Consider the following 25,690-nt stretch of genomic DNA (forward strand, 5'->3'; position numbering starts at 1 on the left):
TGGATTTTTTCTAAGTGTTTGTTTTTGTTTACTGTGTGATGTCTTGGCTAAAATGAGCTGTTTCACCGCCTTACTGCGTATGGCAGACTAGTTCTCAATGCTATTCTAACCAATAACAGGTGTTTTCTTGACGTCACACTGTTTGAAAACCAATCATGGCGGTTTTTACAAATCTAGCCAATGCTGACACTTATTACTTCACTTATCCCTGCTATTTTTCCACCAGTTACCACAGTTTACGTGAAGTTCCGCGGAGGAATATTTTTGCATGTCTCGGATCTCCCTTCAAACTGAAAAGCTCATTTTGCCGTGAAGTATGGAGCAATTAGCAGGACCTTCATCCCGTTCCGACTGTGTCACTTGTGACAATTGCTTTATTTCTTATGGGGATTTTTGTGTACATTATTCAGGGAAAGTTGATTTGCTAATTGCATTTGCTCAACGTCATGGTTTGATTTTGGCAGAGAAAAAGTGCCCTAATTGTGAAAATGTGTGCCGTATAGATTACAACAAATTAGCATTCCGGTGTGATCGTAGTGTGGTCTTCATCACTTCCTCCTGGCAGCAGCAGATTTGTATCCACCTACACCATAACAGTAAGGTATGTGCTAGTTTGCAGTTTACGTTAACGTTGTGTAACCTCATTAATAGTCGAAATATCGACGATCAAACTCACGCTACTCTTGTCTTCCCTGAATTTTCTAAGTCTGTTGTTATTGTTGACTGTGTCTTATTTTTGCTCAAATGAGCCCTGTAACCACTATAATCCGCAGACAAACTAGTGCACTATGATGCCCCCCCCCCCCCGGTAGGCCTAGGTAGGGGTACAGGGCCCCATAGGCTAGGTTAGGTGGGTGTCTTAGGTTCGGTGGTGCCCTGAAAATTACTGTGGCCTTAAGGGGGGGTCGCAGGGGGGGCCCCCCGGCAGGCCTAGGTAGGGGTACAGGGCCCCATAGGCTAGGTTAGGTGGGTGTCTTAGGTTCGGTGGTGCCCTGAAAATTACTGTGGCCTTAAGGGGGGGTCGCAGGGGGGCGGAGCCCCCCCCGGTAGGCCTAGGTAGGGGTACATGGCCCCCAGGGTAGGGTAGGTAGTTGTATTAGGTTCGGTAGTGCCCCGAAAAATCACTTTTCTCCTCCTCCCCCCCACCCAAAAACCCTGCTTCCCACTGGGGTCCCCCATAATTGTAGTAGTAGGTTTATGCTTACATTTTCTGTGTAAGAGTTAGGTGGTTGTAGGAGGATTATCTCACAGTTTCAAGGTAACTGTAGCTCTAATTTACTGTTTTCTTTCGTTTTCTACTTTTAGAAACTTTTAAATCGAGCGCGGAGGTCTCCTACACAATTACCAAATCATGTTATTTTCTATAGGAAAACATATTTTCTGTTAAGATATTTGAATATAATGTCTATTGTTATATATATATATATTGTGTTCAATTGTTTAATATGATGACTTGTTCAATTTCTGTGTCACTTCACTCAAGTATGTAATGTGAACGGTATCATTAGCAAGTTACCAATGATACACAGCGTTACCAACATTACGGTGGCATTGTTAACGTTAGCAATGCTACGGTAATATTACCATGTGTATTTTAAAGAATTTTTCCATATACCCTTTACACGATATATAGAAGGGTACAAAACCTAACAAACCTACCTAACCTAACCTAGAAATTCCCAGGTCACAAACCGAATATAATGATTTTTGTTATACAGTGAGCCCTCGCTACAGTGAGCCCTCGCTACTTCGCGGTTCGACCATCGCGGATTCATGACTTCGCAGACTTTTTTCATTAAATACGGCATCCGATTTCATCAGCAAACCACTATTTTTTGGGGAAACATCATTTTATTCTAGAAAATTGCTACTCTTTGAGTAGTTAATTGCACATTAAGAAAGCGTGTACTTTTGTTTTTAAATTTTGGGTATGTTTTAAAAATCGAGTATTGTTGACTTCTTTTTGTTTTACTTTTGGCTGTGATCAGATCAGCTGACGTCTAGCTGCCGGTCTCAAGAATATGCGCGCACGAAGTATTGTTTATACCATTTCTTAACTTATTCAAACCATCTATACAGTTGATATTACATAAGCACCAATGTGTTATAACCTATCATATTTTTTTGTTTATTAAATTTAAAACAATATCTCTCTCTCTCTCTCTCTCTCTCTCTCTCTCTCTCTCTCTCTCTCTCTCTCTCTCTCTCTCTCTCCATAAGAAATAAAACCTTAGTTCACATATGGCAACTTAAGTTTAAGAATGAAATTAACATGAATATTGTTAGTTGTGGCGATCAATTTCTCTCTTCAGGAGGTACAGGAAACAAAAACACGGCATTCGATTACAACAGCTGATTCTCTCTCTGTCTCTCTCTCTCTCTCTCTCTCTCTCTCTCTCTCTCTCTCTCTCTCTCTCTCGTGTTATACAATAATTACAAATAGATGAAGAAACCAAAATCGGTTTCCTTAAAGTGTCGATTAAATACAAAACGAGAAAATTATACCGTATATGCAGCCATTTCAATCATAGCTTAAAATACGGTTATCCGATTTTGTCGGCAAACTACTATTTTTTTGGAAACATCATTCTATTCCAGAAAACTTTTACTCTTTGAATAGTCAATTGCGCTATAATAAAACTTGTACTTATGTTTTTAAATTTTGGGTGTGTTTTAAAAATTGAGTATTTTTTACTTCTTTTTGTTTTACTTTTGGCTGTGATCACATCAGCTGATGTCTAGCTTCCGCTCTCAAGAATATGCGCGGTACGAATACATTAACAAAGAATTATTTACTGTACACCATTTCTTAACTTATTCAAACCATCTATACAGTTAATATTACATATGTGTTAAAACCTATCATTTTTAAATATTAAACTTAGCCGGTGAATATATAATAGCTGACGTCTCCGGCGGCTCGACAGAAAAACACAAAAACTCGCGAGCGATCGCCATGAAGGTTGCGGGTGTGCCCACCAGCGCCAACTATCGGCCAGATACCGCATATACATGTAAACAGCTCCAGTTCTTCTCTGTCGGTCTTGTCGACAAGTTGATTCCATTACTCGCTATTAACCTGGAGTTTTTCGTCAGTCTTGGTGAAGTACTTCTTTTTGGTTTTGAGCTTCCGCAGTGCAGGTGTTTTTATCTTCAATTTAAACTCTTGAACTCTTTTTTGGATAGATTTAATTGTTGATGACTTTGGATTGTTTTGGACTTTCTTTGACTTTTCAAAATGGCTGACCCTTCTCCAATTCCTAAATTTCGTAAATGTAATGCTAGGGATTGTAACAAACGTCTTCCAAAGGCCTCTCTCGACCCACATACTGTGTGTTCTAATTGTCGGGGTAAAACCTGTCAATTAGGAGATTGGTGTGATGAGTGCGTGGTACTTTCGGAATTCGACTGGCTAGTGTTTGATAAGTATTCTTGTAAGCTAGAGAGAGATAGGGTGAGGAGAAGTTCCTCTAGATCATTAGAATTTTCCTCCTCCCATGCCCCTGAACCTAATCCTTCCCCAGTAGTAGTTGTGCCTGAACCCTCTACTAGCACTCATGAACCATCAATGCGGGATATGTTACGTGCCATTCAAGCTTTGGGCGAGAGAGTTGAATCTTTAGCTACGGACCGTAATCAACTCATGGCGGATGTAAAAGAGTTAAAGTGTCAGAGTGCCACATTAGAAAATCGTGGGGATAAAGTGATTAGTGCGCAAAGTGTTATCAGTGTTGCGACCGAGGGTTCGTCTGTTTGTGCCTGTCGTTCGCCTAGTCCGAGACCTCTTGCAAGCTCCCATGCACCAGGGAGAAGTAATGTCGTAGGACTTATGGGGACGAGAGGCTATAACCGACGAACAGACGTTCCCTCTATGGTTTCGGGCGTGTCTCGTCAAGACCGCCCCTACCATAAGACGAGCGAGGCGATTTTCTCCTCGTCATCCGAAGGCTTCTCGCGTAAGAAACCGTGGAGCAAGGTTTCGAGACCCTTAAAGCGGAATTCAGTCCCTTCAGGACAGGTCCAGCGTCCTGGTTGTAGCCATTGGGACAGCTCTGACCCTGTGCAGTCATCGGAAGACTGCTCGCCGCCTAAACAGAAGCATAACACAGGCTCCGAGAGTCTTAGTGTAGGCAATGTTTTGCAGTCACAGACGTTACCCTCGTCTCGAACCGCACCCACTCCCGTTGATCCTAAATGGGTTGTACTGCAAGATATGCAGAATAAGCTTGCCTCTCTTATGGAGGAGTATACTGCTGAGCAGGTTCACGATGATCCTCGCCGTTTAGCTGATCGAGATCCTCGCCGTCAGCCGCCCAAACGAGCCTTTGCTCGTCCTGTTGACGTTGACGTAACAAAGTCACGTCAGTCATGTGACGTAGAGCCTCACTCGATGCAGTCCCGTGTTGACTTTCAGCCGCTTGTGGACGTTCAGCCGCTACCGCATGCTCGTGTTGACGTTCAGGACGTTCGCCAACCAGCTAAGTTGACTTGTTTTGACGTTGAGCGTCAAGCACCGCAGTCAAGAGTTGTTTTAACTGCTCAATCTAGGCAGTCAAGGCAGTCTCGAGTTGACGTCGAGCGTCCTCCCGCTCCTGTTGTTGTTGCTAGTCAGTCCGTTAAGCAGTTACATGACGTAGCGTCCTGGACTGCTACTGATGCTCCTGTGCGTGTGGACTCTGCTTGTCAAGCAATGTCACCAAGGCAGGTCTCTCCCTTGCTTGAGACTCATCACTTGTCGGACGAGGTTCCTTCAGATGAGGACGTTGCTGACCCTCATCCTAATGATAATCCTTTGGACGTTTTGTCAGATGTAGAAGAACCTAAGGCTGTTCAACCTTCGATGGATTTTAAGAAGATCATGATGATTTTCAAGGATCTTTTTCCAGATAATTTTGTTGCTGTTGCTCCTCGTTCGTCTCCGTCTGAGTTTGCTCTAGGCTTAGCTGCTACCAAGCCTGCCTTTACTAAGCTAGTGCTTTCTCGCTCTTCTAAGAGGGCTTTACGTCTTCTAGGCGACTGGTTGGATACCAGGAGGAGTTTGGGGAAGACGGCCTTTGCCTTCCCTCCTTTTAAGCTTGCTTCTAGATCGAGCGTCTGGTATGACACGGGAGAAGTTCTCGGCTTGGGAGTCCCTGCCTCTGCCCAGGGTGACTTCTCAAGCCTCGTAGACTCTCCCCGTCGCCTGGCCATGAGACGCTCGAAGATTTGTTGGTCCTCCTCGGACCTTGACCATCTACTTAAAGGCGTATACAGGGCCTTTGAAGTTTTTAACTTTCTTGATTGGTCTTTAGGAGCATTAAGTAGGAAGATCTCGTCTGCTGACCAAGATGTATCCTTACTTATCATGTCCTGTATGGACAAAGCCATCCGCGATGGCTCCAATGAGCTCGCCTCCACCTTTACGTTGGGAGTCTTGAAGAAGAGAGAAACCCTTTGCTCTTTCCTTTCAGCAGGAGTTACTCCCTGTCAGAGATCGGAACTGCTCTTTGCTCCCTTATCGGCTGCCTTGTTTCCACAACAGCTGATTAAGGACATAGCTGCTTCGCTTGTGCAGAAGGACACACATGACCTGATGGCGTCCTCTGCTCGCAAGGGAGCTCCTTCTTCATCCTTTGTTGTGAGACCCAGAATCGAGACTCCTGCGTCTAGATTTATCCCGCCCTTTCGTGGCAGAGCTCCCAGCAGGGGAGGCTCTCGTGCCGAGGGAAAGAGAGGTAAGAAGAGAGGAGCCAAGTCCTCCCGTGGCAGAGTCTGATTGCCCACGGCCTCAGACAGCGGTAGGGGCCAGATTGAACAGCTTCTGGCAGGCCTGGGAGAAGAGGGGTGCAGACCAAGAGTCTGTTCTGTTGCTCAAAGAGGGGTACAAAATACCGTTTGTACGCAAACCTCCTCTAGTAACAACTCCCATAGCCCTCTCTCCCAGGTATCGAGAGGAGTCAAAGAGACAAGCCCTACATCAAGAAGTGTCTCTGTTGCTAGAGAAGGGAGCGGTGGTGAAAGTCTCGGACCTTCAATCACCGGGGTTTTACAACCGGCTCTTCCTAGTCCCAAAGCATACAGGAGGTTGGAGGCCAGTGCTAGACGTCAGTGCGCTCAACGTTTTTGTTACGAAAACAAAATTTACGATGGAGACCACGAAGTCCGTCTTAGCAGCGGTCAGAGAGGGAGACTGGATGGTCTCTCTCGACCTGCGAGATGCGTACTTCCACATTCCTATACACCCGGATTCCCAACCGTTTCTGAGGTTTGTTTACAGGAATGTGGTGTACCAGTTTCAAGCACTGTGCTTCGGCCTCAGTCCTGCTCCTCTCGTGTTTACGAGGCTCATGAGGAATGTGGCAAAATTCCTTCATCTATCGGGAATCCGAGCCTCCCTGTACTTGGACGACTGGCTTCTCAGAGCATCGTCCAGTCATCGCTGTCTGCAGGATCTACATTGGACGTTGGATCTGGCCAAGGAGTTGGGACTTTTGGTCAACTTAGAAAAGTCCCAACTGATCCCATCCCAGACTATTCTATATTTGGGGATGGAGATTCGCAGTCTAGTTTTTCGGGCTTTTCCGTCTGCCACCCGAATAGAACAAGCCCTGCTGTAAGTCCAACTAATGCTGAAAAGAGAACATTGTTCAGTAAGGAGTTGGATGAGTCTCGTAGGGACTCTCTCATCCCTGGAGCAGTTTGTCTCGCTAGGGAGACTGCACCTTCGGCCTCTCCAGTTCCGTTTAGCCTCTCACTGGAACAAGGGTAAGACTTTAGAGACGGTATCAATCCCGGTCTCCGAACCAGTAAAAGCATGCCTGAACTGGTGGGACAGCAATATCAGTCTGAGAGAGGGCCTGTCCCTAGCAGTCAAGAACCCAAACCACGTGTTGTTCTCAGACGCGTCGGATTTGGGTTGGGGTGCGACCCTGGACGGTCGGGAATGCTCGGGTCTGTGGAACTCAGTTCAGAAGAGCATGCACATCAACAGCAAGGAGCTATTAGCAGTCCACTTGGCCTTGATGAATTTCGAGAGCATTCTTCGAAACAAAGTGGTAGAGGTCAATTCAGACAACACCACAGCTTTGGCGTACATCTCCAAGCAAGGAGGCACTCACTCCCACACGCTGTACGTGATCGCAAGGGACCTCCTCATATGGTCAAAAAATCGAGGCATCTCCCTGTTGACAAGATTCATCCAGGGGGACTTGAACGTCTTGGCAGACTGTCTCAGTCGGAGGGGTCAGGTGATACCCACGGAATGGACCCTCCACAAGGACGTGTGCAAGAGTCTTTGGGTGACTTGGGGTCAACCCACCATAGACCTCTTTGCCACCTCGTTGACCAAAAGGCTCCCAATCTATTGCTCACCAGTCCCAGATCCAGAGGCGATCCACATAGACGCGTTTCTACTGGACTGGTCTCACCTGGACTTGTATGCATTCCCACCATTCAAGATAGTCAACAAGGTACTGCAGAAGTTCGCCTCTCACGAAGGGACAAGGTTGACGTTGGTTGCTCCCCTCTGGCCCGCGAGAGAGTGGTTCACCGAGGTACTTCAATGGCTGGTAGACATTCCAAGGAGTCTTCCTCTAAGGGTAGATCTCTTACGTCAGCCCCACGTAAAGGATGTTCATCAAAGCCTCCCCGCGCTTCGTCTGACTGCCTTCAGACTATCGAAAGACTCTCAAGAGCTCAAGGCTTTTCGAAGGAGGCAGCCAGTGCGATTGCGAGAGCTAGGAGAGCTTCTACCATCAAAGTATACCAGTCGAAGTGGGAAGTCTTTCAAGACTGGTGCAAGTCAGCATCTGTGTCCTCTTCCAGTACCTCTGTAGCCCAAATCGCAGATTTTCTATTACATCTGAGAAATGTTCACTCCCTCTTAGCACCCACTATTAAGGGCTACAGGAGCATGTTGGCTTCGGTCTTTCGACATAGAGGCTTAGATCTTTCCAACAATAAAGATCTCCAAGATCTCCTTAAGTCTTTCGAGACCTCTAAGAAACGTCGTATGGCAACTCCTGGATGGAACTTAGACGTGGTCCTAAGGTTCCTGATGTCAGACAGGTTTGAGCCATTACATTCAGCCTCCCTGAAGGATCTCACCCTCAAGACGCTTTTCCTAGTGTGCTTGGCTTCGGCTAAAAGGGTCAGTGAAATTCATGCCTTCAGTAAGAACATCGGCTTTTCCACAGATAAAGCCACATGTTCACTTCAACTTTGTTTCCAGGCCAAAAATGAACTGCCTTCTCGTCCTTGGCCTAAGTCATTTGATATACCTTGCCTGTCAGAGATCGTAGGCAACGAACTTGAAAGAGTACTGTGTCCAGTTAGAGCTCTTAAGTTCTACTTAGCTCGTACTGAGTCCTTACGAGGTGGATCTGAGGCCTTATGGTGCTCAGTTAAGAAGCCATCATTACCTATGTCAAAGAATGCTTTGTCATATTTTATCAGATTTTTAATCCGAGAGGCTCATTCTCACTTGAATGAAACAGACCGATGCTTGCTTAAAGTTAAGAAACACGAAGTAAGAGCTATAGCAACTTCCGTGGCCTTTAAGCAAAATAGATCTCTGCGAAGTATTATGGACGCGACCTTTTGGAGAAGCAAGTCGGTATTCGCGTCATTTTACTTAAAAGATGTCCAGACTCTTTATGAGGACTGCTACACACTGGGTCCATTCGTTGCAGCGAGTGCAGTAGTGGGTGAGGGTTCTACCACTACATTCCCTTAATTCCAATATCCTTTTAATCTGTCTCTTGAAATGTTTTTAATCTTTTTTTTGGGTTGTACGGAAGGCTAAGAAGCCTTTCGCATCCTGGTTGATTTGGCGGGTGGTCAAATGTCATTTCTTGAGAGCGCCCAGATTAGGGGTTTGATGAGGTCCTGTTGTATGGGTTGCAGCCCTTGATACTTCAGCTCCTGGGAGTCTTTCAGCATCCTAAGAGGATGGCTGGGCTTCGTGAGGAAGACAGACTAACAAGGCAGAGTAATCGTCAAAGTCAACTTCCTTACCAGGTACCTATATATATTTGGGTTTTGTTATGATATAACTGTCAAAAACTCTAAGCATATACGCCGTAAACTGTATTAATACTGGTCTCTACCCACCACCATGGGTGTGAATCAGCTATTATATATTCACCGGCTAAGTTTAATATTTAAAAATGATATTTTGATTATAAAATAAATTTTTGAATATACTTACCCAGTGAATATATAAATTAAAGGCCCCCCCTTCCTCCCCGATAAAGACCCAGCGGGATGAGAAGAACTGGAGCTGTTTACATGTATATGTGGTATCTGGCCGATAGTTGGCGCTGGTGGGCACACCCGCAACCTTCATGGTGATCGCTCGCGAGTTTTTGTGTTTTTCTGTCGAGCCGCCGGAGACGTCAGCTATTATATATTCACCGGGTAAATATGTTCAAAAATTTATTTTATAATCAAAATATCATATTTATTATTTAGTACATTTAAAACCATTCTCTCTCTTTCTAGAAATGTACGCATATAGGCACTAACCTTATAACCACAACGGCGTTTCTTCTTGGTCTTGGCAATTTTAATTTCAGTGTTACAATAATACAGGTGTTTATCTTCCCTGTATGCTAACCAGGAACGACACTTTGAGCACTGTAACTTTAGGGCTATCACGTTATGTTCTTTAAGAAAAGTAATAATTATATCTGGTGTGCCATAATAATCTCCATGAAACTTCATTATGGCTTTAAAGTAAGAATAATTACAACCACTACACGTTTGTAGAGGAAGTCCCATAATAGAAGACGAAAGGAGTAAAATACAAACAAAGGCTCAACACGGACAAAGGCTTGAGAAGGGACTGGTGCGAGCACTCGAAGAGTTAAGGAAAGAGGGTGGGGAAATATTAACCCCCTTTGGAAACTTTCCATCGTATGGGCACGTGATTGGTTAATGGAAACAGAACAGAGTCTACAGAGTAAGCTTGAATGAACTTGCATGGGAGACTTTTCAAGAGCAAGTATTTATGTGAAATCTTCTATAAGGAAAAGTTGGTTTTTATTAGGAAACATTACCCTGACGGTAAGTACAGTTATACCCGCAAAACTACTTTTGCAAATTCTCATTTATGGAGGAAGTTGGAATGCGATGACCTACATAGGAAAGCTACAGATGCAACTTAATTTGCTCAAATGGGAATATGTTGATATGTGTCAACCAAGAAGCTTCAGGTAATAAGGATGGTGGGAGCTACATTAGCCCATAGGAGATCTGTATTCAAGAGTGATATGATATATTGGGGAGCATTGTTAGCAAACCTAACCTAGGGTGCTGGGTCTTGTTGCAAGACTTTCATAACCCCCTCATTGATGCTTCAGTCTAACCTAGCATAGATACTTATGTAATATTCTGTCCTCTTCCAACCTATTTGGGTCTTATAACTATGGTTGTCATCTTCACACCTTCATTTTTTTAGCCAAAAAGTGAAAGTAAAATTGTCTTATTCTCAGAAAATGAAAAAAGATCTTGGACACTTGAAATCACTTACCTTTTATGCAGTCTTAGTTTTCAGAGCTTCTGTATTTCCAAGTGCAATGTCCTTTCTTTAACGCAGAGCAGTTTTGATGTTTATTAATCTTTGCAGAATCCAGTTGTTCATCAAAGCATAGAAGAGTAACAAAGCTCTGGAACTATTTTAAGAAGCTTATGTTCTTTGAAAGGAACTATATTGCACCATCTATGACTGTCTAAAAGCAGAAGTATAAGAAACACCATCACAAAATCTGTGGTAAGTACAATTTTACCAAATTGAATTATAGATTTGAAATTCATACACAGTACAGCATATCTTTGGTTTATACTGTACTGTGATACCCTGTTGGAATTTTACTATTTGCATCAATTAATAGAAAGTAGTGGCCAATATATTGTATTATGTTATGTATTTGTAATTTTGCTTTTGTTCTTAAATGTTTACGGAGTGCAACTTACGGCCTATGGGTTGGCATATTGGAGATTCACATTGCTGTTTGTTCCGTAACCGAAATACAAACCATGCTATTTACATTGGGTTTACTTTCGGCGTAGCTGAAATTGATGAGCCATTAGATTTTTAACGAGGGTTTACTACCCCCGCGCTAATTAGCAGGGGTTGGGGAGGGGTAGCTTGCTACCCCTCCCCCCTCACACACCGGGGTAATGTCTCACTTCACTTTTGGCTCGGACGATGTACAGACGTGTCTGTCTTCGTCCTCGCTTGGCAGCCATTTTATGTTTTGTCTTTACTTAATCCCTTACTTTTCTTATACTCTAATATATATGTAAACATATTTTCATGTTTATGTATATATTTGAGTATAGAAATCAGTAAGTTTCCTTTTCAGAGTTCGTGCTTGTGTGTGTAGTGTACGATATCTCCGTGGAGCCCACGGCAGTTAGGCCACCACGGTGTATTTTCATGGGTCGCGATTGAGTTTGACTACGGTCTCTCTCTCTCTCTCTCTCTCTCTCTCTCTCTCTCTCTCTCTCTCTCTCTCTTGAGGTCGTTCACCCTTTACTACGTTTTACCTTTACTACGTCCTGGGTAGCTTCCTTCCCGTGTCAGGTGGGGTTGCTACGCCGTACATTTTATCTCAATTAGTTTTATGAATTTAATTGTATTTGTTAAATTTTCAGCTTGTAGAACGCTTCCTTTCGGGGTTTTCGTTCTTTCTTTAGTGAACATTCATATTTGAATTACATAATTATAATTGTTATAATTCTGTGTTTGTTACAGCTCTCCTTCCGTGAGCGTAAGTGGTGTTTAGAGCACGTGCCTGTTGTGTAATTCTTGTGTTCTTTTCCCTCGGGATTCCTCTTCGGAGTCTTCCCGGGGGAATGAATGTTAACTAATTACTTTTTATTTTTTCACAGGTAACGATCTAGCTTTCGTTTTATAATGTGACAACGAAGCGAGCTGTCTTGTTGGGGCCTGGGGAGTCTGCTGTTGCAGCCTCCCCTATAGATCTTCGTCAGGGGCGTGTCTCCTTCTCCTGGAAGTGCTCCCGTGACGTCTGACAGCTCTTCAGGTCATCTTAGAACACTCATGAGGCTCGCCTCATTGGGTGGGTAACTTCCCTTCCGAGGGAAGGTTCCCTGTCCAGGATTGAGTTTTTCCCTTTGGGGGAACTCCTCTTACCTTAATATTGTTCCTGGTCCTCCGGTCAGACCATGGAATTCGTGCGACTATGCTCTTAGTGCTGAGCGGTTGCACCTGCAGCTACGCTCAAGGGGATGAGCAACTGCAGGAGCCCCTCTTCGGAGGATTGCTCGGTTTAGGTCCTTGCTGACCCGTCTCTTTTACGAAGTGTTCCTCTCTCGTTCGCGAGGGAGGACACTCATAGAGACTCCTCTTCTGCTGTTGTTGCTGAAGGCTCAGTTCCCTTCGGGGGGCTTCCGAGCCCTACGGTCTCTCCTGCAAGTGCTTCTTCCCCAAGGGGGGGGGGAGTTCACCAGAGAGACTCCTCTTCGGAGGACCCCGTCTGCTATTGTTGCTGTTGTTGCTGAAGGCTCAGTCCCCTTCAGGGGGCAGCTGAGCCCTACGGTCTCTCCTGCGAGTGCTTCTCCCCCGCGGAGGAGTTCACCGCAGAGACTCCTCTTCGGAGGACTCCTCCTGCTGTTGTTACTGAGGGCTCAGTTTCCTTCGGGGACAGCTGATGCCTACGGTCTCTCCTGCCAGTAACTCTTCCCCTTGGCGGAGTTCACGATCAGAGACTCCTTTTTGGAGGTCGGAGGGTGTTGCGCCTGTCCAAGGTCGTCTTCATATTCATTCGACGTTCTCCGCATAGGTCCCTCCTCCACGAGTACCGACCGTTGCAGCCGCCCTACTCCTGCTAGACCTTCTAGTCTTAGTCTCCGTTACTGGACGCAGATGCGCAGTGGGCGCCAACACACCCCGTTTACAATGGGCACCGGTCCCTTCGGGGCTAAGGGACTTATTCCACAGTGTTGGGTAAGTCCCTTAAGTGCCAGGTTTAACTTGCGCGCCTACGATCTCCTGCGCGCGCAGTAGCGCTAGAGCTCGCCTGCTGTGGACCACGATCTCCGGTAGTTGAGTCTCGCTGTAGATCTTCCTGCGCGCCATTGCTCACCTGTACTTCTAACCTTCTGTGCGCCAGCTCTCTTCAGCTCGCCAGCGCACATCTACGCGCCATGGGCGCCAACGGTTTCCTGTACGCCCACGATCGCCTCCTTTCCAGCGCGCATCAGCGCTTCCCTTCCTTATGCATCTGCGCGCCTCCAGATTAGCGCGATGCGCACCAGCGCTCGCCCTCACGCCCCCGATCTTCCAGATCTGGGCGCAAGCAAGAAGATATCCTTCTCCTCCTCGCCGACGATCTTCTCTAGTCTCTTAGGCGCCAGCGATCTCCTACGCGCCCGCGTGATTCTTCGCCTGCGCGCAAGCGTTTTTAACGAGCTACGGCTCGCCAATGCGCCATCGCTTGCCTACGCGCCATCGCTTTCCAACGCACCTTCACTCGCCTACGGGCCATCGCTCGTCAGCGCGCCGTCGCCCGCTTACGCGCCAGCGGTCTCCTGACCGCCTGCGCTCGGCCATGCGCACAGGCTCACCAATGTTCGCCCGCTTGCGATCCAACGGTTTTCCATCGCGCGAGCGCCAGCACGGTCCCCGCCAGTGAGCTATCGCTCGCCTTCGCACCATCAGATTCCGACCGCCAGCACTCGCCCTTCCAACCGCGTTCGCCCCCACCTGCGCTCCCTCGCGCACTTTCGACTGCGCGCCCATGCACCTGCGTGCTCGCGAACGGGCGCACCCACGTTCGCCCACACGCGAACCATCGATTTACCATCGCGCGAGCGCCAGGGCGATTTCGACCGCGATTCCCGTCGGGTTTTCGCATACGGGCAACTTGGCGAGTCTTCTGGAGCGCGTACTTCCAGACCATGATTTTCACCCCGTAAACGCAGTGTATGGCACGTGCAAGAGCAGGAAGAAACTTCAGGGAAGTCTGAGCAACATTCTTCTCCTTCTATTCAGAACCTCTCCCCACCATTCCATGGAAGGGGCTAGCCAGGGAGTTTTCTTTCGAGAAATTCTCCGCCCGGCAGGGGGTGACTGGTCTAGCCCTTCCTCTTCACCATTTCGTGGAAAGGGCTTCCAGGCCTTTCCCTCTCCGATTGCGACTCGAGGATTTGTACAAGGAAGCTCCAGGAAGATCATGGGAACTTTCCTTCTCTCGGGCTCAAGCACCTTTGCGTTCCATCGACAAGTTTCGAACTTGCGGACAAACTCGATGTTGAAGCATCTAGACGCATTGACCGAGGACTTCCTCTCGGAAGTCCCATCCGTGGATGTCGGCAATCTCATACACTCTTCCATCCTTGGGAAGAGCTTGTTTGAGCCCAAGGACGGAGAAATGGGCAGCTGGTGTGCGGCGGAAGTTGAATCTCGATTCACTCCTTCAAAAGGCGCTTACTTCCAGACCCTGCAAGCCTCTGACGCCTCATCATACAGCCTTGTCAACCAAGGTTATCGGAACCGGCTCCGGCAGCTAAGACAAGGTGTACAATAGCAGTCCCCTCCTGTCAGGGACAGGTAGGACGGGGAGGCAATAATCCTAGAGGGAATGGCCGAGTTCGCAAACTCTAGGATTGGCAACCCCCCTGCAGGTTTTCCCACTGGGGGAATGCCTAAGGTTGCTCTTTCAGATAACAGCATCCCGGTGCCGATTCCTGCACGATCTCCGTGATCAGCCAAGGATATCGCGCCTCGCTCTTAACATCTCTCCACTGACAGCGAATCCAGTGTCGCTGAGCTTCTATGCCATGGGATCGGCAAGGGGTTTGCCCTTCGGGCAGAAGGAGCCATGCTCTAGAAGAATGCCCTCCATAGGGTCGTCGACGGCTTCCCCCCCGACTTCTTCAGTCGATTCTTTCTTGTAAGGAAAGATCTGAGACGGGAGTCCCGTCATCGACCACTCAGCTCTGATCAAGTTTGTCGAACAAACTTCGTTCAGCGTGGAACAGCAGAATCGATCAGACTGGTAGCGAGACCACAAGACTCCGTATGCCCTGGATCGGAAGGACGGGTACTTCCCGGTCCCATTCCATCTGTCTTCCAGGAAGCACTTGGAATTCAGCCTAGACTACAGATGTACCAGTTCAAGATGCTGTGTTGCGATCCCGCCGCAGCATCGCAGGTTTTCACCAGAGAACTCTCCCTGCTATCCTCATGGCCACTCAGGAGCAGGCTTCCGCCTCCTTCGCTTTCTGGAGGTCTGGCTAACTCCGGTAGTCTCGGAATCGACCTTCTTCAACACCAAGTCAAGCTTCCGGGACTTTACCAAGATCTAGGGATCATGGTAATTCGCAAGGAGCCTTCTCTGCTTCTACCTCACCATCTGGGATATCTAGCCATGATATTGACTCCTTCTCCATCCCATCAGTTGACTGTGGCTGAGGAGAGTTGCAGAACCTTTCCTCAGACAAGGAGAGCTTTCAGTCCTATCCAGGGACGTTTCCTAGGTCTCCTTTCCTCCCTGATGGTCTCCTCAGGATAAGTTCCCTGTTAGGCGACCCAAGTTCCGGTGGAATCAAAGCAATGATTAACCGGACTTTCTGGTAGCGGAACGATTAGACCTGCATGGGGGTTGACCTACGGAAACCTCTGGCATGGGAACGGATCTTCTCGTCCTTCCCCCGCATTTGATGCTGTTCTCGGACTCGTCAAAGAAAAGGGGGGAGGGGCGGATGGCCCATGTTCTGGTTCAGGCGTATGGTCAGGACCTGAAGGGTACCTCCACATCATTGAGCTAGGCTTAGAGGCCATAGCCTGGCCCTTCAACAGACCCAACAGATCCTGCCGAGTCACTCCGTGCATGACAGCTCCATGGTACTGGCGTATTCCAACTAGCAGGGAGGTACATTTTCATACTTTCGCATCTTGCAGTAGCGATACTGAGATGAACCGAAGTCCACTTAATACCACTTTCGGCTCGCTCATTCCGGGCAGAGGAATGTTCTCTCCGACAACCTGAGCAGGGACTCACAGATAGAGAGTACCTGGGTGTCTTTGGTCTCTAGGAACCAGCAAGTCCTGGCCTGGGGGACCTGATCACGACAGCCTGGAACTTCAAGCTGCCGCTGTACTACCCCCCCGTCTCAGTCTCCGAGACTCTTTGGCAAGATGCCTTCCTGTAACGGTGGGACAGCATCGACGCCTATGTCTTCCCACCATTTTTGTCTGTTGAGAAGGGGTCTCAACAAGACCGGTTGTTGGTCAACCTATCGATGACCCTGAGAGCTCCGCTGCGACTTTACGCAGAACGGTTTCCGGACCTTCTGCATCCCCTGGCGGAACTCCCGGGAGAGCTTCTTCCACGACACAGGCTACTCAAACAACCACATTGCAACATCTGTCACAAGCCGTAGCATCGCTTCGGCTTCACTTCTGGAGACTTTACGTCACCTCACTAAGAGGCACCCAGCAACAGTCGCGGAGCAGAGGTCGCGTCACCTGCGATAGTCATCCGCAGGGGTCTACCAGGCGAGTGGAGAGTCTTCTGTGGTTGGTGTCGTGGGAGAGGTACCTCTCCCCTTGATACCTCTACTCCAGCAATAACGGAGTTATTGTTTATCGGCGGGAGGAAACTCAATTTCCACTCTCGGCAGTGAAGCCTATCGCTCAGCCTTACCCTGGCCTTCAGGCTGAAAGGAATAGACATTTCCTCCCCGCTGGATCTTTCTTCGCTCATGCGAAGCTTCGTATGTACCTGCCCCAGTCGGAGCAAGACCTCCTCCATGGAACATGGTTCGGGCTCTTAAGACCCTTAAGAGATCTTCTTGCGAACCATTACGTCAGGCCTCTAATCGTCGCCCGTCTTGGAAGACGGTGCTCCTGCTCGCTCTGGCCTCGGCCAAGTGTGTAAGCAATCTTCATGGTCTCTCGTACAACTCCGCCCTTTCAAGAGGATAGGGGGAGGTAACATTCAGGTTCGTTCCTGAGTTGGTTACTAGACTCAGAATCTTGGAGTCCCGGCCCTTCGGTTCGATTCCTTCAAGATTTCGAGTCTCCGTTCTGTACCAGATGACCCAGACCTTCTTTAACTTGCCAGTAAGGAACCAAAGGGGTTATCTTTAAGAACAGCTGCAGTTCGTCCTCACGTGAAAGCCCAGTTTAGGAGCACAGGAAGGACGCAGGGGAGGGTCACCAAGAATGCCTTTTCAGCCCGGATTCAAGGGCATTCATCTCGACCCGAATCCAGATCCACCCCCGTCACGTCGCCCTACAGCCCACGATGTCAGATACTTCGCAACGTCCCTGGCCTTCAAGAGGGACTACTCTGTGACGCAGGTGCTACAAGCTGGAGTCTGGAAGAGTCTAGCAACCTTCACAGCCAACTTCCTGCAGGACGTGACCCACAGGGGTATCGATACGTTTCTATCGCCCTGAGGTGGCTACACAACAGCTGGTCTAACCTCAGGCTCCTTTTTGGACAGGTAGCAGAAGGTTGGGGGCATTGTTACCGGGTTTTAGACTGCATGAACGGAAGAAGTATGTCTGGCCCTTACTTCTTTCTTCATCCTCCCCTCTCTTGGGGAAAGCAGCATCCTAGGTTCTCTGCATAGCTGACCTCAAACCACTGCAGGTAAACCATGCTTCCTTGTGTTCCTGGTCTCTGCATAGCTGACCTCAAACCTCTGCAGGTAAACCATGCTTCCTTGTGTTCCAAGTATTAAGTTAATACTGTCGCGTCCTCCATACCCTGACGAGGTGGTATTGGGAACATCCTATCCCAGAGTTCCGCCTAGGAACTCCAGGTCAACTGCCTAGGACGAGTCACACTTTCTTCCTTCACACACAAGCTTATGTAGGCCACACGTTCCTTGCAACTTGTGAGGTGCAGAGACTCCTTTTCTCGAGTGCGGCTCATTCGGATTCCAAGTCCCTGGGTAAGCCAAAGCCAGTATTCCTGGGGACTTTCCACCCTTCCTAAGGGGTAAGTCACCCAATGTAAATAGTGTGGTTTGTATTTCGGTTACGGAACAAATGACAAATTCGAAGATAATTTGTATTTTTCCTAACCATACAAACCTTAGCTATTTACACATATTTGCCCGCCAACCCTGTCCCCCAAGTCAAGTCCTACCTCTAAGTGAAGTGAGACATTTCACCGGTGTGTGAGGGGGGAGGGGTAGCTTACCCTGCCAATTAGCGCGGGGGTAGTAAACCCTCGTTAAAAATCTAATGGCTCTTCAATTTCAGCTACGCCGAAAGTAAACCCAATGTAAATAGCTAAGGTTTGTATGGTTAGGAAAAATACAAATTATCTCCAAAATTGTCATATTTATGGCTTGAAGAACTTTTATATATTTTGTTTCAAATAGTTTTTTAATGAAAACAATTTGTTTGTTTTGACACTCAATACAAACCCTTTTGCTATTTACAAGGAATATGCTTTCAAAGAAGCTGGAAACTAGCCATGAGACTTTTCGCGAGGTATAACCACCATTCTCTAGTTAGCAGGGGGACGGGTTAGCTTGTAGACCAGCTCTCAAACTCACTGTTCAAATCTTGTCACTCGTGTTTTTGGCTCGAAACTAAACAGATTTTTACTTTTTTCTATCTTTTGCTCTTTTAAGGAGTACTTGGTTGTTCCTACACTAAATACAAACCCTCATTCTTTACTATAGGAGATATTCTAGCGCGAGCTAGAAAATGGGGCAGAAAAACCTTAACAAGGTCGTTAACGACCGGACAGTGGTGGGGGACCGCCGGTCGGTTGCTGCTGTTTACCTTCAATCAAATTCTAGCCGTTGCAGTGGTAACACCACTGCTCCTGCTTTATTTGCTGGCAGACTAGCCTTTCTTTTTTTTTTTTTTTGAGTTTTGATGAATCCTTTTTCTTTTTCATTGTAGATGATGTCCTCTATTTGAGGAAGTGTTCACGACGCCTTTTTGTCACCGCTGGATGTTGATCCTCTTTCCCTATGCCCCATTACGGAGGTCATGGGTGTTCTGCTACCCTGCGGAGGATGGGTTCCCCTGCCAAGTATGTAGAAGTGGTCCTCACAGTACCTTCTCCTCCTCCACTTCACTGTCCTCTCTTCTTCGGAGGCTAGGAGGGAGAGATATAGAGGAAAAGGAGAGATTGCACTCCTTTTCCCAGTTGTTCTCTCCGGAGCACAGGCGACATAGGAGGAAACATAATCGTTCTTGCTCTTCCTCGCCTTCTGTCTCTTCACGAGATGTCTCGCCGCTAGACTAAGCCCTCTCGTCACAAACTTAAAAGTGCTTCCTTCTTACCCTAATATAGGGCATCAAGAGCGTATGCGCCAACATGCGCATACGCTCCAACAAGAGCATAACTCCATCACGCGCCTGCGCCCCACCAATCTTCTGCGCAATGGCACTCTCCTGCGCGCCAGTGCTCTCCTATGCGCCAACATTCTCCTACACGTGCGCATACGTGCCCAACACCATCCTACGCGACAGGTAAAACCTGCGCGTTAACTTTCTACTAATATTATTATTATTACTATCCAAGTTACAACCCTAGTTGGAAAAGCAAGATGCTATAAGCCCAGGGGCTCCAACAGGGAAAAATAGCCCAGTGAGGAAAGGAAATAAGAAAATAAATAAATGAAGAGAACAAATTAACAATAAATCATTCTAAAATAAGGTCTTCTGACAAGGCAGCCATGCTGCCTTTTCCCGCAGCGCCAGTGCTTACCAACGAGCTAGTGCTTTGCAACACGCCAGCGCTTATCAACCCGCCAGCACTTACCGGCGCACCAACCTTCTCCCGCATCCGCAAGGATATGCGCGCACTCCCACGCTCCCATATGATTCCACCATGAGGAATTTTCTCCAGCTCGCTCCCTTCGGCTGGCACAGACGTGCGAGATAACTCTCTCGCGCGCACGTTTACGCCTTCACCTAGATATTCTCACCGAAGAGACAGGCGAGATAGGAAGAGACGTTATCATTTTCGCTCTTTCTTGCCTTCTGTCTCTCCCCGAGACTTCCTGCCTCGAGATTATATACACTTGTGCCACAAACCTGAGAAGAACGATCCCTCTCGTCATCGTTCTGCCTCGCTGTCATCGTCGTGAGAGGTATCATTTAAGAAACCAAGAGCGTGGCCAAGGGCAAAGCACGTTTTAACCTCAAACCCTCTTCTTCGCATATTAGTTTGAGGGTCTCCGTCTTCTCTAGAAAAAGTCAGATAGAGCGCTTCTCCTTGCTTTACTCTCTATCTTCACAGAGATCGCTCTCGCCTTTGAATTCTCGATCTCTGACCCTTTTGGGTTTCGTGACAAGGAAACCTCGGTTTCCTGGTGCGCTATCCCTTCGTTTTCTCACAGCTAGTTGCTGAAACCTAGGGTTTCGTGCATTTAGTCTCGCTGACACTTCGGTGTATCGTGACAAGGGAGACTTCCATTTTCCCGTTGCTCTAGCCCTTCGGGTTCTCACAACACAAACTCTAGGGGCACGCACATTCACGCTGAGCCTTCGGGTTCTCGCAACACAACCTCTAGGGGCACGCACGATCACGCTGAACCTTCGGGTTCTCATGACACAAGTCATCAAGAGTGTTACTCTTAGGTCAGAGAGTCTTCGAACTCTTGTCATGCGGAGTGTTCACGTACGCCCATCCAACACTACGCCCATAACAATCAGGAGTTTTACTCTTATGGCAGAGTCTTCAGACCCCAGTCACGCAGGTGTTTGCACACAATTAGCGCTACACACGCAAATCTCCGATCATACACTCGCTGGGTCAATCCCTCGCTTCCGTGTTTCAGACAGGACAACCTCCCTAATGAGTTGAGGATTTCAAGTCTCTCGGAAACCTCGAAAGAAGATGCAGGGGTTCGCCCCTTCTTCTCTTTGGTTGAGAGCAGAAGTGAAAAGGGAAACGTGTTAGAGAGGCTAAAAGAAAACACCCAGATTGCAGCGACGTAGAACGCGATGCCGAGGGCTTCGGCCGCTCTGTTCGTTATCCTGCGCTTCATGTGGCAGCTCATGAGCTGCCCATATTACGAGGTAACACTCGTTGTCAACCTGCAACTTGATCAACTTATTGGGAAACTTAGATTGCTGACAGGAGGTTCGCCTCCAGGGATTAGAGACCCTTCCCTTACGAGGGAGTGATAACCTTCCTCGGAATTGGACTGCGTGAAAGATCCATCCCCCTTCCGAGGGAAAGCTTCCCCACTTCAGACAGTCAGCAACCTTCCCTCCTTCGTAAGGAGTTGCGAACAGATCAATGCGTTTTACCTCTGCTATCTCATCCCCGAAGACTGTGCTTTCTCCCCAGGAGCTGGGGAAAAGCAAATCTACGGCTTATGCCTCCTTCGGGGGGAACTTCTCCCTGGGAGTATGCTTGGCTCAGGCGATGTCCTTCATCGGGAGGACTTCTCCCTCGTTTGCGAGAGAGATTATTAAACCTACGCTTTTCCCCATAGAGAGGGGAGAAATCTTGCCTTTGGCAATCCTTCCTTCGGGAAGACTTTTTTCCCTCGTTGAGAGAGAAAAGTTAATACGCCTACGCTTTTCCCCATAGGGCAGGGAGAAAGCTTGTTTTAGGCGATCTCCTTAGGAAGAACCTTCCAACCAATCACGAGAAGAAACTTGTATGAGTTTACTGATCTACGCTCCTCCCTCTTACGCTTTTTGGTTCTCCTCCAGGGGCGGAGCAAGAGCCTTGTATTAAGCGACATTCTCCTTCGGGTGAACAAATCTAGCCTGCGGAGGAGTTATTTTCATCCCTGACGTTCTCCCCCTCGTGCTGGTAGGAGACGTCTTTTTGATCCTACTGGTTCCCCTCACGTTGACCCCGTGGGGTCTCGTGACGATCACCCTTTCGCCGGGTGTGATCGGGAGCCTTTAAACTTTCGTCATGTTTATCCTACGGGTTCTCATGACCTTAGGAGTCCTTCGGGCCTCTGTCGGGTTGGACTTTCGAGTTCACACAACTTGGAACCTTCGAGTTTCAGTTATGTGGAGTAGTCGGGCTCTCGTAACAATTAGTACAGAGTGTCCGTGCACGCGTGCAATTAGCGCTATGCACGCGATGTGGAGGATTAATTTTATTTTTATTTATTTTTTTTTGTTTGCCAAATCGAGAGAGAGAGAGAGAGAGAGAGAGAGAGAGAGAGAGAGAGAGAGAGAGAGAGAGAGAGAGAGAGAGAGAGAGTTGTCTTAGTATTGTTACATCGAGATATTTTATTTGCTTTAGCTTTGTCATTAGAGAGAGAGAGAGAGAGGGACTGTGTTTATTTACTTAAGTTTTGTCAAATCGCAAGAGAGAGAAAGTGTGTTTGTTTTAGTTTTGTCAAATAGAGAGAGAGAGAGAGAGAGAATTTCATTTGCTTTAGTTTTGCTAGATCGCGCGTGCACGAGAGAGTATATGTGTATGTGTGTTTTGTGTGTGCGTGTTTTGTGTGTCCGCGGTGCGCGCCGAAGAACAAGGGTAGTTAGCGAATGATTGTTTGTAGTGGGAAAGACTGTCGGTATATTTGAGGTTGTTTGTTTACATTTTTTTTTTAGCTAGGATAGGGCGGTGATGAATGTCTTGGGCGAAAGCATTGGATATTTGACTGTAGCAGGAGTCGGTTGTGATTTTTTTGTTCTTGAAAGCCGGCTGTGAAGTGATTTTTCTTGTATCGGAGTAAGTACTGTTTTTATTCATTTTCGTTAGGCGCGTTCGTGAATGATAGAAAGTTTATTATTTATCTTTGATTATAGTGCGATAGTTCAGTTAGTCAGGAGTGTTCATAAGTGTTTTTCTTTTTTATTTTGGCAGGCCGTGATTCCTCCTTTGGAGAGACTTAAATTTTTGGAAAGTAGATATATTGTTGATGACCTGGCCTGTATTAGATTGTTTTAAGACTGCTCTTGGATTACGCAACCGTTGATGACCTGGCCTGTATTAGATTGTTTTAAGACTGCTCTTGGATTACGCAACCGTTGATGACCTGGCTTGCTTAAGGAACTTGTGTTTAGAATGCTCTAGTGGATTGACCAACTATTGACGACCTGGCCTGTTTATTACAATTACGATTTCGATTGCTGTTATTGATGAGGATGACTATATAGACTGCCCAATTAAGTGAAGCAGTTATAGCAGATTGTGCCAGTGTTGCGTCTGCCAGGGAGTTGTGGCTTTGGCCTAAAAGGACTGTTGGCCCTAGTGTGGATAGAGTTCCACACATAAACAAATATTGGTTTTGGGGTGTGGTAATTTTAAGTTTGTTAGGGTTTTTTTTATTTGAATGGTGTTACGTTTTTATATTTAATATTGTTTATGATTAGTGATGAGTGTGTTTTTTTGGTTTATGATTGCATTTACTTTTAAGAATATAGTGTTAAGGTTATGTTTTGTTTTCATTTTCCTTCTGTCCAAGAGTCCAGTTGATAACGTAAGGGGAAAGTTTGTGCAGAGGAGACATTTGTCAGTTAGTGTGATCAAGGGTGTGGGGGTTGTTTTGTTTACATCCCGCCACATAAATTTGGCGCCCGAACTTGAACCCTGGACCCTAAGAGTTTGCTCTTATGACAGAGCCTTCCGACTCTTGTCAGCGGTCTTCACCATTACCTCCAGACACTCTGACTTCTACCATTATTCCCCTTTCGATAAGAATGATACGAGGGGTAAGATATAAGGTTTGTCTGCTACTCGCGTCTCCACTTTTTCCTGTAATAACACGCGAGGAATTATCGCAGCCTGAGGATTCCTCGTGATTGCTGTCGTCGAGGGACTTAGAAGCCTCTTATTTAAGGACTCTTAAGAACTATGTGTTATATCTCATACCTCGGCGATTTGCATCTGTCTCCTCAACCCTTTGACTCTCCAGCCTTAGACAGGCTATGTATTGACAGTCTGGGGTTTGAGACCTGCCCAGACTCGTTAGTGCCTTCAGTGCCTACAACCTTACCATCTTTGTAATCTAAGGTTGGGGGGAGCCTATAGATCCATCTGCTGAGTCTTCAGCAGCCACTGCCTAACCTTCCCTGGTCCTAGCTGGGATGGAGAGGAGGCTTGGTCGTTGACCATATATGGTCAGTCTCGAGGACATTATCCTAACGGCTAGTGCAATGTCACTGTCCCTCGCGTCTGCCTTTCTTGAGTGACCTTTAAACCTGGTTTGTTCTCCGAACTCAGAGACGTCAACCTTCTCCTCTGATCTTAGATCCCCTCACGGCGAGGCTCACGCCAGACTAATCCTCGAAGAGACACTCAACTCTTCCAGGCTCTTCTCAGTCACAGAAGCCTCGGCAAGGGAAGCGACTTCAATGTCCCTTCTGGCGAGCCACGAGGACTTGTCAAACCAAAACTCTAGGCAGACCCTACAAGAAGTCCTAACTGCTGAGGCTAAGACAATGGACTTCTTAACCGCTACAACAGCAACAATGTGAAGCAGTTGGATCCTCAAAAGGAAGGACCAGTAGTTCCCAGACTTCCTTTTGTACCTCAGTGAGGAAGGCTTCTCTCAGTGTCGGCGATTTAGGGCTATCGCGCAGCCTTGAGCGTCATCTGTAGACGGAGAAGGGGTTGACCTCTCTGCCTCAGTAGACATCACCTTGGTTGTTTTGATGTTTGGAGTGATCTTGCCCCCCACTTGAGATTAGACCATCTCCTTGAGACGTGTCTTACGTTCGCTGAAGTGTCTGCCCTATGTGCCCTTAAGGGCCTCAGACTACTCTCTGAACCTTAAGACCGTCTTATTCGTACCTCTGTCCTCCGCTAAAAGGGTCAATGAGCTACATGGTCTGTCTTACGTCACCCATTCTAAGAGATGGGGGGGGGGAGTGTCTCGCAACTTCGTACCGGGCTTGGTGGCTGGACTCATAATCCTTCATCTACCGATGGGAGATTTCGAGAATTTCCACTCTCAATAGGTAACACAGGATGCAGTCCAGTCGTTACTATGCCCAGTCAGGGCGTCAAAGAAATATCTGAGGCGCACCAGACTTTTTCAGACCATGTCTCCGTCATCTCTTCCTTGTTTCAACAGGGTAAAGAAGAGAATCTCTCGCAATGCCATCTCTTTCTGACTTAAGAAAGTTATTGCAAGGACTTTTCACGGAGACCCAGAGGCAGCACAAGCCAGAGCCCATCAAGTTAGGGGAGTGGCTGCCTCTCTGGCGTTTAAGAGAATTTTTCAGTCTCCCAAGTCTTAAGTGTTGGGGTCTGGAAACGCCAATCTTCATTCACTGCTCACTATTTGAGCGACGTGACACATAGGTCTATAGACACCCTTTTTATAGGGCCTATTGTGACAGGTCAACAGATGCTGTTACTACCTTATGCCCTTTCAGGGGACAGTAACCATTGGTTGAGGATTCTGGGTTACACTAGGTTTTAAGGACATCCATCGATCTTCTTCGTCTCCTTCTCCCCCACATCTGGGGATCCTAGCCTGTATCCAGTTTCAGCTGGACTCGCCAATGGAAATAAGGTATGATACTCATCTGATTCCTCTCACAGAGTATAAGTTATACTCGTGGTCACGAGGTTTCCCCTTGGCAAGGTCGGGGGAATCCTAAGTTTGAAGGGGTCCGAGTCGAATGTTCCTGACCCACTTTATCCTGAAACATTTGTTTCCATGAAATTGCAAACCTTCAGTTGTACTGAGATTCTGGGGATCTACAAAGAAAGAAGATAATGGAAGATTGTTACTCAAAAGAGTCTAGTCTGAGGACTATCTTCCCTAAAGATAG

General features: G+C 47.2%; 3 protein-coding genes across 4 annotated transcripts in view; 2 read left to right on the forward strand and 1 right to left on the reverse strand.

The window, feature by feature from the left end:
- The window catches only part of LOC137618708 (zinc finger protein 454-like), a 584,206-nt gene that overhangs the window by 179,495 nt on the left and 379,021 nt on the right, over positions 1–25,690 (reverse strand). The window lies entirely within an intron of this gene.
- Positions 1–25,690, forward strand: part of LOC137618710 (ketosamine-3-kinase-like) — a 504,853-nt gene that overhangs the window by 39,455 nt on the left and 439,708 nt on the right. The window lies entirely within an intron of this gene.
- The window catches only part of LOC137618705 (uncharacterized), a 33,441-nt gene that overhangs the window by 1,207 nt on the left and 6,544 nt on the right, over positions 1–25,690 (forward strand). The window contains exon 2 of the mRNA XM_068348862.1: positions 10,607–10,750. The gene's annotated coding sequence lies outside the window, so the exon portion shown is untranslated. The remainder of the gene's footprint in view (positions 1–10,606; positions 10,751–25,690) is intronic.

This window comes from Palaemon carinicauda, chromosome 25 (genome assembly GCF_036898095.1).
Source record: "Palaemon carinicauda isolate YSFRI2023 chromosome 25, ASM3689809v2, whole genome shotgun sequence".
NCBI lineage: Eukaryota > Metazoa > Arthropoda > Malacostraca > Decapoda > Palaemonidae > Palaemon > Palaemon carinicauda.